The following is a 14,879-nucleotide window of genomic DNA, read 5'->3' on the forward strand; positions in this document are numbered from 1 at the left end:
TTCTCTTTAGCAATATTATGCACCAAACTAAAAAATATCTCAAATACTTGAAACATACTTCATACATAAAGGCATACTAAACAACCATGATCACAACACTAGTCCAAAATGGTTGTGATCAAAAGAGTATTGGAGATACAACTCCATAAATACAAGTAGTAACCTAAGTTAAGTACTATACCATCATCGACGTCGCACCGTAGCCTAGTCGACCGTGTTCAGTTGGTCGGATTCCGATTCTCCTTTGAGTCCTGTAACAAGATCTACCATTTAGGGGGGAATGGTAGTTGAGACTACCACAATGAGATTTGATTACAAATCTCAGTAAGTTAATAGGAAACTCCCACACAGGTTAATGGTGCATGCATGGCGGTAAAAGCAGGAATGCATAATTAAAGTCGTAAGTAAGCATAGCATAACTTGACATATATCATGGCATAACTGACATAACCTGAACTGAAACGTAAACAGAATTTTACTTGACATGACATGAACTTGAACTTAAACCATAACATAGACTAACAATATAACATGATCGTGAACTTGAAACATAACATGGACTTGAAACATAGTATGAACATGAACATACATAACATAAACATGAACATGAACTTAACATAAACCTGAGCATAACATGACATAAACGTGAACTTGAGATATAATGTGAACATGATCATAACATAACATGAACTTGAACTTGAACATAATATGTACATGAACATAACATAACATGAACGTGAACTTAAACATAACATAAACGTGAACATAGCATGATATGAACATGAACTTGAAACTTAATGTGAGCATGAACATAACATTACATAAACATGAGCTTGAACATAACATGATATGAACATGAACTTGAAACTTAACGTGAACGTGAACATAACATAACATAACATAACATAAACTTGATCTAAAACTTGACTTAACATAAACTTGGAATCTTACTTCTTTACTTAACAAGAACTTGGACTTGAATTCTGACAATTAAAATGATTCTGCCAGTCATTTCGTCAGGAATATTGACCAATCAGAATGATTCCGCCCAACATATTCTATTAGAGATACTTAGACAATCAGAATGATTCTATCATGAGTATTTTAAAACATGTACCCTAGCAATCAGAATGATTACACCAGGAGTACCTAGTAATACTCTGACAATCAGAATGATTCCATCACGAATATTTTAAATAAGATGCCCTAACAATCAGAATGATTACGCTAGGAGTATCTGCATAACTGAACTTGAACGGCATTCTGACAATCAAAATGATTTCGCCAAAAGTACCCCGTGTGAATTACAAGTGGAGATGCTCGGACAATCATAATGATTACATCACGAGTATGCGAGACATAACTAACTTAAACATAACTCGAAAGACATGACTTACTTGAGATGACTTACTTGAGATGGAAACACTTCATAACATGACCGAACATATAACAGTTATCATACTTGACATGACATACTTGCAACAGTGAATATTACATGATATAACATACATGTAATATATGGCATACTTAACTTGGCATACTTATAACATATAGCAATACATGATAGAATAGATTGTGTAACAGATAAATATTCATGACAGAATAAATCATGCGTAACAGATAAACATGTAATGACGTGGCATGGCATGACATATATGATAACATACATACATAAATTGTAGTTTCCTTACCCATCATACATACATAGTAAACTGATAGTAAGTTAGAAGCTAACTTACCTCGTCGTCGCGTTCTACCAGGATAAAGTGCCAAATACAAGGAACTGTGAAAGGGTATTCAAAAGTTAGAAATTTAATTACTAACAATTAGAAATGTGTAAAAGAGAAAAGTTAGAGTAAACTTACCATTTTACCCTCTACATGTGGGAAAATGATCACTTTACCCCTAACTTAAGGATTTCACATCCTAACTCCAAAAAAATTTCCAAAATATACATTCCTCATGTAAATTTTGTCCTAAACTCAAATATCAACTTAAAAAAATTTAAAACAAATCACAACTATAGAAAACACACTATGGCCAAAACATCCATAGGCCACTTCTCTTTATTTTTGTTGCAATTCCTTCCAACTTCAAAACTCATGCTTAAACCAAAATTTTGCAACAAGGATCTTCCTATCCTAAGTTTAAAACCATACTTAAAACATCCATTTAAAAAAATCTAATAATCAACACCAAAACGTTTTGTAAAAAGATCCAAACACTTGAATCACAAGCTTTGATCCTAAATCAAAACATCTCCAAGAATTCCAAAAAAATCAAATCTTACTTCTATCATATTCATAAAATCATCCTAAGATTAAAAATGCTTTAAATCATCAAAATAAAGTCACCAAAATCACAAAATAACACTTGGAGTTTTTGGTTTTACACTTAGTCCAAAAATAGAAACTTTTTCCTCAATTAGCTTTGATAAATCTCTTGATCAATGGCTTAAGAAGGTGAGATCTTCGAAATAAAGCATCACATGGTTTAAAGATGTGCCCTCAAGAATATCCAACCATAAAAATTAAAATCGCATGGCTCAAAATCAATAAAACATGGATCTAATCCAAAAAATCAAATCTTAAGCCTAACCAAAATCCTTTTGCATAGAAAAATCATATCTTTGAAAATAATACTAAATATCTTCCAAATAACATCCTAAAATGAAAATAAGAGACTTTGGATAATCATATAAAAATATCAAAGCCTTTAGAGTAAAATTAAACCACGAAATATTCAAACTTTCTCTAAATAAAAACTATTTTTCCACTTCTAGTTTTCAAGTTTCTAGATTTAAGAAAATCTATCACCAAAAGCTTTAGTCATGCAACAAAACCTAAATGAAAACTCATAGAAATATGCTAACAAAACTCCATAAAATTTTCGGACCAAGATATGTCCATTAGCTTGGTCAAAGACTCCAAAACATAACATACTCTCCAGTTTGACCCCCAGAACGACCTTTCCATGGTTAAAAATACTTTTGACCAACAAAATGACCATGGAATGATACAAATAATATATCTATGAAAACTATACTCAAATAGGAACAACTTTTATGAAAGAGTCGTTAAGTGAAAATACTTACAAAGGGTCAAAAATCTCAATGTAACAAGACCCAGAAATCTGCCCGAGAGAGCTCTTTTGGGTTTCTCTCTAAGAACAGGGTGAAGAAGTGATTAAAGAGAAATAAGTGTGTCTTTCATGACTCTATAATTTTGGAGAGGGAAAATATGCGCTTGAATGACCATTGATTGGAGGTAGCTATATGACATAAAGTGGAGAATAGTGAGGGGAAAGGACTGCTTGTAGAAGCTGTGAGGTATGGAGGTTGATGGGGTGGGTTTCTCCATCTCATCAAGGCACTATTGGGTGCAGCTAAGGGCAGTGGATGGTCTACCATGTAGGGGAGGAAACTTCTTCAAGAAGCTTTGCCAAGGTGGCCAAATTCGTGGGCTTCAACCAAGTGGGCTTCACTTTGGGGTTTAAAGGGAGTTTGGTTAGGATTTGAGATGCTATCAAGACCAAATCTAATTTTTCTTGACCCAATAAAATTTTCAAGCTTTAAAAGGTTGGATAAAAATGTCATAACAAGGATTTGAGAAATTAATAGCATGTGGAAGTGATTTGATCAAGTGATTTAACACAATGCTAGAAATTGAATCAAAAAGGGTTTGAAGGCCAATTTAGGGTTTGGGGAAACCGTTTAGAGTTTCAGTTTCAACCAAGCTTTTGAGGTTTCAATTGGATTCCAACCATTTAGGGTTTCACTAGGGTTAAAACCCTCTTTGATCTGGCTCAATTTGGTTGATCAAATGAAAAAGGTTTTGCTTAGGTGGCATGATCTCACAACTTAATTTCCTTCACAAATCCATCTAATGGTTCATCTTTGTGCCAAGTGTCTAATACTATTAACTATGTGTGGCTAAGATCTTTCCAAGTGTCCAAATAAAACTTCTCTAACCTAATTTGGACATTCCACACTGTGATTTTGAAAACATTGCACTTAGTACGTTTATCGAGGTTACTATTCAAACCACAAAAAGCAGATAAAACCTAAATATTCATATTAACCTACAATGAAAATCTTTTACCAAAACTCAACCCCGAAGTGCCCCTAAAAATAAATTCACAGTTTCGAACAACCGTTTCGTCCGAAATTATGAAAATGGATTATTGTGCCATAAAATCTTAAATATTCAACTGAGTCTAGTGGTGTAGACTATAACGTATTCTGACACTTCTAACTACATTAAACAAATAAAATTGTATTTCTGGCACTATAATGAGTGATAACACTGACTATGTTAACAGACTAAAAATTTTGCGATTAACCGATTTGTGAAAACTCCGTAAGTTTTCACGAGATTCATAAAATCTATAGAAATTCCACCATTGAATTTCTAGCAGGGTGTTACATCCTCCCCTCCTAAAAAAAAGATTTCTTCCTCGAAATTGACAGAAGTACAGACATAAAACACGCTCAATAGAGGATGTTGCTTATTAAAACTACTGTCTATCACTGGACGTATCGTCACTAGTCGACTCCAATGTAGGTGCATCGATGTCCAATGGCACAAAGTGTTGGGGTAAGTAGTAGAATGCATCGTCCTCTAAAACGTACGCCATATTGTTGTTGTTACCTGGGTCGAGAAGCTGTATGACTTCTTCATCATCGTTCTCGAGTTGCTAACCTTCAACCAGTGAACTTCCTCTGTATAGATGATTTTGATGTTACGGCTCAGTGTCAGTTGTTGTGGCATGCTCCTCTGCTGCTCTGTTGGACTCAACTCCATTCCTTGCCATCCTCGCTTTGAAGCTATCCCGTCTTATCACATAGTCGAGTGAATCGGCGGATAATGTTCTTCATGAGGTAACGCCTTCCTCTTGTAGTCCACACTAATCTTATATGTAACGGTCACATGGTATAAAAGAAGAATATAATGATCACAAAGGTTACTGCCTAATCTTAACAAGTTCTAGACTAACCTTCTAGGATACTGAATCCTTGCTTAAGTGAAATCACTACTTTCCTTACTGCTCAAATCATCAATTTGTACTAGAATCCTTCCACAAAGTAGGTCAAGTCATACCGGCATACTCTTTAAATCTATGACTTCAAGTATTTGCTTAATTCAATTTGGAAGAATTTAATACATACACAACTGAATTCACTTTCTCTATTTCCTCAAGGAATCCTATTTGCCTAGGACTAGCTTACTCATTCATAATCACAATGAATCATTCGTCCTCCTTGCTGGTACCTTGATAAATGATCAACCATCAATCTAAACTCAAGACTTTCTCTCTTATGATCGGCATAGCTCTTTTATCCATCATGAGCTGCCTCTTATTCTAACTCTAAATGAAAGGATATGTTCATACTGTTCACTTAAGTCCTCAAGACCAAGATTTTACTCTCCATATATTTGTCTCCAATACAAGGGCGATCTATGTCTCCACAAACACAGTGCTTCACAAAAAAAAAACATTTAATTGACGCAAGATAAAACTACTATCATAAATAAATCCTCTTAAGGCCAAAGGTTGTTCCAAATACTTTACTCTTCCGGAAACAAATACCATTGGGTCCTCAAAATCAAAACAACTCCAAATACACAGAATACAATTTCTCAACCTTTAATACCCTTCCTCATACTACTGAAAGGCATACTATATCTACATTGGTATGAACAATAATAATCCTAATGAGAATTGTTACTCTTTCAACTAGGTAACAATTTGGCTTCCGAACTGAACTCTCGTACAAAACCACAATCACTAACAGCAAGGACTCACTTAAATCCAACAGTGTTCAATTTGGGGTTTAAAGGGGGTTTGGTTAGGTTTTGAGATGCTATCAAGCCCAAATCTAATTTTTCTTGGCCCAATCAAATTTTCAAAGTTTAAAAGGTTGGACAAAGATGTCATAACAAGGATTTGAGAAATTTATATCATGTGGAAGTAATTTAATCAAGTGATTAAACACAATACTAGAAATTTGATCAAAAAGGATTTGAAGGCCAATTTAGGGTTTGGGAAAACCGTTTAGGATTTCGGTTTCAACCAAGCTTTTGGGGTTTCAATTGGATTCTAACCATTTAGGGTTTCACTAGGGTTGAAACCCTCTTTGATCTGGCTCAATTTGGTTGATCAGATGAAAAACGTTTTGCTTAGGTGGCATAATTTCACACATTGATTTCATTCACAAATCTATCTAATGGTTCCTCTTTGTGCCAAGTGTCTAATACTATTCAATATGTGTGGGTAAGATCTTTCCAAGTGTCCAAATAAAACTTTTCTAACCTAATTTGGACATTCCACACTGTGATTTTGAAAAAATTACACTTAGTACGCTTATCGAAGTTACTATTCAATCCACAAAAAGCATAATAAACTTATTACTAAAAAAATCTAAATATTCATATTAACCTATAGTGAAAATTATTTACCAAAACTCAACCCCAAAGTGCCCCTGAAAATAAATTCACAGTTTCAAACAGCCGTTTTGTCCGAAATTATGAAAATGGATTATTGTGTTATAAAATCCTAAATATTCAACTTAGTCTAGTGGCATAGACTATAATGTATTCTGACACTTCTAACTACCTCAAACAAATGAAATCACATTTCTGGCACCATAGTGAATGATAACACTGACTATGTTGACAGACTAAAATTTTTGTGATTAGCCGATTTGTGAAAACTTACGGAGTTTTCATAAGGTTCCTAAAGTCTATAAAAATTTCACTATTGAGTTTCTAGCGGGCTGTTATATTCTTCTTCTTTGGTTTCATTTGTTTTATCTTGTATTGCTTTTTTTCTTTTGACCTGGGTGACAGCTACAGCTTTGGCCTCTCCGTTTTATTTTCGACTGAGTTTCCTTTTCTGCATTTTGGCATTAGCTTCGTTCATTTCTCTTTGGACTTTTTTTTTTCCGGTTTCCTTTATTTCTTTGAGCTATTCACATTTGAATTGCTGGGTATTTTGAGACCATTTTTTTTTACACTCTAGGGTTTATCCCATTTTGGGTATTTTCTCAGATTTTAATATGCTTTTGCTTAGATTAAGTTTTGCTGCTAAAAATACCATGTGTAGCTAATTTTTTAAGCTTGGGTTGTGGAATGAGACTTGATTTGTTTGGATTCTAGTTTAATGCAGTATTTTGTTGATAAATGTTGATTTCACTTTGCTACTAGTCAGATTCGAATTGAAAATAGATTGCAGGTCTTGCTCTTGATTTGTTGTTGACGTAAGGCACAAAAAGTTCTTGAAAATTATCAAGGCTTCTTTCAATTGATTTATAATGTGTGTTTGGATAGTAAAATAGTGAATCCCTTAAGGAAATATTGTAAAACTTGAGCATAACTATTTTTATCTTCAATTTATCAATGCCTTGACCGGATTGGTAGGTGCGAAAATTATTTATGAGCCAAAACCAAGAGAGTCACATACCCAACCCAAGTGTTTGCTAATTTGCCTTTTAGACATAAACTTTAATTTCCTCTTTGACTTAATTTTACTAAAATTACTTTCACACTTTTTCTCCCAAATTCATCTTCAAGAATCTGTTTTGGTTTTGCATATTCTGTTTTTTTATACAACCATAAAAAGTTTAAAAATATTCCTCACATTGCATTTCATTTTATTTTTCATCACTCATAGTCAATACATTTTTTTTTTCAACAAAATTTCATAAATGCTTTGATAATACTTTGTCCTTGTGGAATACGATACTGGACTTATTCTTGATACAACTTGACACTTCTACACTTGGAAACACATTTGAGACTGAGTCAAGTTTTTAGCGCTGTTACCGGAGACAACAGGTGATTATCAGAGCATTCCTCTACTGCTGAGAGGATGTTTGTAGAGCTGTGAACCTCTTCACAGCCTAGGTGATATCTAATCTTTTTCTCTTTTATCTGTTTATTTTTTATTGTCTTTGATTTTTTGCTCTTATTTGTATGACTGGTTGGTCTAGAGATCAAACATCTCGGCTGGTTAGGACATAATAATTAACATCTTTTAACTCCGCATCACCTTCTCTGGAATTATCATCTGACACTCCTACCACCATGGATGAAAATGAGCATCATGATAGGGGAATGGTAAATCATAACATGACACTTAGAGAGTATCTTTAGCCTGTTAGGACTAGCACACATTCTTGCATCATTTTGCCTCTTAATGCAAATGCTTTGAATTTTAAACCTGAGATGATTCCATTGCTACCTCACTTTCATGGTATGGAATCTGAAAAACCCCTACTTGCATATCAAAAATTTTGAAGAAATGTGTTCCACATTTATAGATAGAACATGCACTAAAGAGTCATAAGACTAAAATTGCTTCCATTTTCCTTAAAAGACAAGGCTAAGACATGGTTGAATTCCTTAAGACCAAGATCCATTGGGACTTGGCAAGAACTGCAAACTGAATTTTTGAAGAAAAATTTTCCCATGCATAGAACCAATGCCTTAAAAAGACAAATCATTAATTTTTGCCAAAAAGATGTGGAAACATTTTATTATTGTTGGGAATGATTCAAAGACCTTTTAAATGCATGTCCTCACCATGGATATGGGAATTGGAGGATTATTAGTTTTTTCTATGAGGGATTGCAACAAAAAATGAGCCAATTTGTGGAGATTATGTGTAATGGAGAATTTTTTTAACAAAGAACCTGAGGAAGCTTTTAAGTATTTTGATTATCTAGCTAAAAATGCATAGTCATGGGATACATTTGATGTTCATGATAGGTCTGAAAGTTCAAGGACAGTTTCAGGGGGTGGGAAATATAATTTGAGGGTAGTAGATGATTTGAATGCTAAGTTAGTTATGATTTCTAAGAAATTAGAAACCATAGAACTGAAGAAAGTGAAATAGGTACAAGTTGTACCTCAGATTACCTTGAGCTGTAATATTTGTGAGGGCCAAGGACATTTAACTAATTGATTGCCAGACCATTCCAGCCTTTAAAGAAATCTTTTGGATCAATTTAATGCCGTTAATATGGTTGCTAAACCTTTTTTAGGTCCTTATTCCAACACCTACAATTTGGGATGGAGAAATCGCCCTAATTTCAGTTGGAGGGGTGAACAAGCTGTTGTACTGTGTGCAACACAACTGGTCCTTCACAAGTTGCACCCTACATAGCCCCAAGAGGTTCAGAATCATCTCAATATGCCGACCACACGGTCCTAGCTCAGAAAAAGAACCTTGAAGACAATTTCCGGCAGATGTCTACCAATTTTCAGCAATTAATGCAAAGCCAAGCCGCCATCAACAGTTAGCATTCACAAGCTATAACTAATATCCAAGGTTCAATCACAAGGTTGACCACAACCTTGAGTGCTCAAGAGAAAGGGAAGTTCCCTGCATAATCTCAACCTAACCCACAAGGCCAAAACCAGTGATTTCAAAGTGTGGCTAGAGATTCCAATGTCAAGCAAGTCAAGGCTGTTACAACCTTGAGAAGTGGTAAGGTGATTAACATTCCAGCTCAAGGAGCAGAAAAGAGTGGTAATACTTCTAAATCTCCTTCTGCTGAAAATGAGGGACAAGACCCTTTAGAATCTAAAAATGTTCCAAGCACTACACCTGCACCTTTTCCCCAAAGGCTAGCCCCTTTGCACAAAGGCAATCATCAAGCTGAAAATCTTGAGATTTTTAAACAAGTTAGAAATAATATACTATTGTTAGACGCTATTCAACAGGTTCCTACGTATGCTAAATTCTTAAAGGATTTATGCACCCTAAAAAAAACAAAATTGAATGTGCAAAAAAAAGCTTTTCTTACTAAGCAGGTTAGTGCTATTATCCAGACCAACACGCCTCCCAAATACAAAGACCCAGGATCCCCTACCATAGCTTGTATGATAGGGAGCTCAAAAATAGGCCAAGCATTGTTAGACTTAGGTTCAAGTGTGAACTTATTGCCTTATAATATTTATGTTTAGCTTGGGTTGGGTGAGTTGAAATCTACTTCTATCATATTGCAGCTAGCCTATAGGTCTATTAAGATTCCTAAAGGTGTTGTGGAAAATGTTTTAGTTCAAGTGGACAAATTCTACTATCGAGTAGATTTTGTGGTACTTGACATGCAATTGACTACTCATTCTACCTTCCAAGCACCTGTTACCTTAGGAAGACCTTTCTTAGCCACATCTAATACTCTTATAAATTGTAGAAGTGGAGTTTTAAAATTGAGTTTTGGAAATATGACTTTGGAGCTGAATATTTTCAATCTTTGCAGGCAATCGCAAGAAGTTGAGGAAGTTCATAAAGTGAATTTGCTGAAAAATTTTATTGATGAAAATTTTGCACCTTACTTTCAATTTACTGATTCTTTAAAGGAATATGAAGAAGTTTTGAAAATATTTGATATTGTTAATGACTCATCTCTTGTTTCCTCAATAGGTCAGCAAATTACACCACCATGGAGGCCAAAATTTGAGCAATTTCGACCCTTGACTGCAACTCTCAAGCCTTCAGAGGAGTAACCCCCAACTTTGGACCTCAAACCTCTTTCATTGGAGCTGAAGTATGCTTTCTTAGGACCACAAAGCACATTCCCTGTGTAATTTCTTCTCACTTAACTAGTGAACAAGAAGATAAATTGCTAGATGTCCTTAGGAAGCATAAAAATTCCATTGGGTGGACAATGACTGATATAAAAGGTATAAGTCCTTTGGAATGTACCCATAGGATTTATTTAGAAGAGGATGCAAAGCCTTCTAGGGAAATGCAAAGAAGGTTGAATCCCACAATGAAGGAAGTTAAAAATGAGATGCTGAAATTGTTTGATGTGGGTATTATTTACCCCATCTTGGATAGCAAATAAGTAAGTCCTATTCATGTAGTTCCAAAAAAATCTGGGTTTACCATTGTTCAAAATGAGCAAAATGAATTGATTCCTACTAAAATTCCTACTAGTTGGTGCATGTGTATAGATTATAGGAAGTTGAATGCCGCCACTAGAAAAGATCATTTTCCTTTGCCCTTCCTTGATCAAGTGTTAGAAAAAGTTGTTGGACATTCTTTTTATTGTTTCTTAGATGGGTTCTCCAGTTACTATCAATTAGAAATAGCACCAGAGGATCAAGAAAAGACCACCTTTACTTATCCTTTTGGTACCTTTGCCTTTAGGAGAAATGCCTTTTGGCTTATTCAATGTACATACTATTACAGATAACAGTCATGACAGCTCACGGACAGCAGCCTAGCTGTTACAAGCTTGATTCTAGGCAAATCTTTGTATTATTATTTTCAGTTATGATTTGGAATTAATTGTAATTATTTGTATTCAAATTCTTTCCTTATTTGAGTTGATGTACTCTGTATAAAAACAGAAACTGTATATGAAAATAATGTATTGAATCTTTCATCAATTCTGATTTTCTATATGGTATCAAGAGCCTCTTCTCTCTAACGAGATTGTCAAACATCGATCCTATGGCTTCTCACAGCTCAAATATTCCAGTCTCAAACAATCCAGTCAACCCTGCAAACCAACAACCGTTGGTTTCTGTCAATGCCAGCACTCAATTACCCTTGAAACTTACCCCTACCAACTATCCTTCATGGAGGGCTCAGTTTGTCACTCTTCTCATAGGATACGATCTTATGGGCTTTATAGATGGCACACTTCAATGTCCATCTCGTGGTGACCCTACTCAGCCACCATCTGCTGCTTACACACTGTGGTATAAGCAAGACCAACTCTTGCTTCATGCTATTTTTGCCTCAATCTCTGAAGCAGTGATGCCCCTCATTGCATCTGTGGCAACATCTTACTCGGCATGGGAGAGACTTAGGCGTTTATATACTAACAAGTCTCGCACTCGTGTTATGCAGCTCAAGGAGGATCTCACGCTAATTCAGCGTGGAAATAAATCTGTTAGTGACTTTCTTCAATCTGTGAAAGCACTTGCAGATGAACTCTCAGTGATTGATGCACCACTTTCGGCAGACGACATCACGTTATATGTTCTCAATGGACTAGGGACAGATTTCAAGGACATTGTTGCACCTATTCGAGCTAGAGAAAATCCCCTTAGTTTTGAGGAACTTCATGATCTGCTAGTTAGTCATGAAAATTATCTCAAACGGCTGGAATCTGCGAATGCTACTCTGATTGCAACGGCAAACTCTACTCAACGTCGCAGCAATCAAAATAAGTTCAACAACAAAAAACAGGGTTGTTTTTCTAGTGGTGATAAACGTTATAGCAAGCGAGATAAAGGAGGGAACTCATCAATTACATGTCAACTCTGTGCTGCCCAAGGACACACAGCCAAACAATGCCCATCTTTCACCAAATCTGCACCCTTGGCAAACTGTGCTACCAGTTCTAATGTCTCGGACAAAAAGTGGCTTGTTGATTCTGCAGCATCTCACACAATCACTTCCGACTTATCTAATCTTTCTATTCATTCTGAGTATGATGGAACAGATGAAGTCGTTATAGGTGATGGCTCAGGTTTGCGTGTAACTCATGTTGGCTCTGTTTCCATTCCCTCAAATTCTCGTACCTTTACATTACCTGAAACTTTATGTGTTCCATCCATTCACAAAAATTTAATATCTGTGCACAATTTCACCAAGGATAACAATGTCTTCCTTGAGTTTCACCCCTTTGAATTTTTTGTGAAGGATCGGAGCACGGGAATGACACTCCTTCGAGGTAAATGTCAAAATGGTGTATATCCGTTTCCAGCACCAGTTGCCACAAGTTCTCCTCGTCCTCTTGCATTCGTAGGTGAACGTGTATCCATGGAAAATTGGCACAGGAGACTAGGCCATCCCACCTCTCATATTGTGTCTCAAATAGTTAATCAAAACTCCTTACCTGTTTTAGCTAAGGACTCTTCTTTACCAAGTCTTTGTAATTCTTGCAAATGCAATAAAAGTCATCGGCTCCCTTTTGGAAACACATCTCTTATCAGTTCTCATCCATTAGAATATATATATGCTGATGTTTGGGGTCCGACTTCATTCACGTCTGTTGATGGTTTTAAATATTATGTAATATTTATAGACCATTTCACAAAGTACACATGGCTATTTCCACTTTGCAACAAATCGGATGTGCATGCTATCTTTACTCAACTCAAAGCAATGCTGGAAAATCAGTTTAAAAGCAAAATCAAAAATTTTTATTCGGATAATGGAGGAGAGTTTCAAGCACTACGTGCATTTCTTGCAAACAATGGTATTGGTTTCTACACTTCCGCACCTCACACTCCCCAACAAAATGGGACTAGTGAGCGTCGCCATAGACATATTGTAGAAACTAGTCTTACTTTGCTTCATCAAGCCTCCCTCCCGTTGTCTTACTGGTCACATGCTTTTCAAACGGCTGTTTATCTAATAAACAGAATGCCCACCAAAGTTCTTAAAAACAAATGTCCTTTTGAAGCTCCCTTTGGAAGACAACCAAATTATTTGAAATTAAGAACATTTGGCTGTCAATGCTTTCCTTGGTTAAGACCATACAATGCCACCAAACTTCACCCAAGGTCTCGACCATGCTTGTTCATTGGCTACTGCACTTCACAAAGTGCTTATAAATGTCTTGATCTTCAGTCATCAAAAATCTTCCTGTCCAGACATGTTGAATTTGATGAAACCATTTTTCCTTTTCATGGTTCCAACACTCATCAATCTCAATCCAATGTCACACCTACTAATGCAAGCACTCAAGCAAAATTATTGCAACTGGTGCACAAAACCAGAAATACATCAAATATGGCTTTGCCTTTGCAGGATGTTACTTGTGATGCATCGGCCTTTTCAAATCAGAGTCCTTCTACAGAACCACCTGCACCTTCAAGTGAGCCACCTGCACCAACAAACAACCCCTCACCACCATCATTTGTCTTACCATTGAGAAACCATTCAATGACAACCAGATCAATGAATAACATTTACAAACCAAAACAGCTATACATGGTTACAAAGCATCCTTTACCTCAACCTGTTGAGCCAACATGTATCACGCAAGCCATGAAAGATCCAAAGTGGCGACAAGCAATGTCTAATGAATTCACGGCACTTGTGAAACATGGAACTTGGGAGCTTGTTCCTAAAATAGATGCAACAAATCTGGTTGGCTGCAAATGGGTATTCCGGATTAAAAGAAATCCTGATGGAAGCATTGAGCGCTACAAAGCGCGATTGGTGGCAAAGGGTTTTCATCAACGACCAGGCCTTGATTATACAGAAACTTTTAGTCCTGTCATAAAACCAGTGACTGTTCGTTCAATACTCATTATTGCAGTGAGTAGTGGCTGGTCTTTACGGCAACTCGACATAAACAATGCCTTTTTACAAGGAACACTACATGAGGATGTCTACATGACTCAACCACAAGGTTTTGTTGATTCTAATTTCCCTCATCATGTCTGCAAGCTGAAGAAGTCCATTTATGGACTAAAACAAGCTCCAAGAGCTTGGTACAAGGAGTTGCAACAATTTCTACTTCAATTGGGTTTCATAAACTCTAGAGCCGATCCATCTTTATTTATTCTTTGGCAAAACACATTCACTATATACTTGCTTGTCTATGTAGATGATATTATCATCACAGGAAGTGACTCAGCTGCTGTCAACAAGATGATCAACACATTAGGAACCAGATTTTCTCTTAAGGATCTTGGTCATCTTCATTACTTCCTTGGTGTGGAAGTCATTCCTTGCAAACAGGGGCTGTTCTTAACCCAGCACAAATATATCCGAGATATACTCACTAGAACAAGGATGGAAGGTGCTAAAGAAGTACAAACACCACTTGCTTCCAAAGACAATTTACAAAGTAATGATGGCTCAACTCAGGTTGATGCAACTGAGTATCGAAAAGTCATTGGAGC

General features: G+C 36.0%; 1 non-coding gene across 1 annotated transcript; it reads right to left on the minus strand.

The window, feature by feature from the left end:
- Positions 1 to 8,482: 8,482 nt before the first annotated feature.
- LOC122312086 lies at positions 8,483 to 8,590 on the minus strand. The gene has a single exon (XR_006243000.1). It is a non-coding gene; the product is annotated as a small nucleolar RNA R71 (small nucleolar RNA).
- Between the last annotated feature and the right edge of the window lie 6,289 nt (positions 8,591 to 14,879).

The sequence above is a fragment of the Carya illinoinensis genome, chromosome 5 (assembly GCF_018687715.1).
Source record: "Carya illinoinensis cultivar Pawnee chromosome 5, C.illinoinensisPawnee_v1, whole genome shotgun sequence".
Classification (NCBI taxonomy): Eukaryota; Viridiplantae; Streptophyta; class Magnoliopsida; order Fagales; family Juglandaceae; genus Carya; species Carya illinoinensis.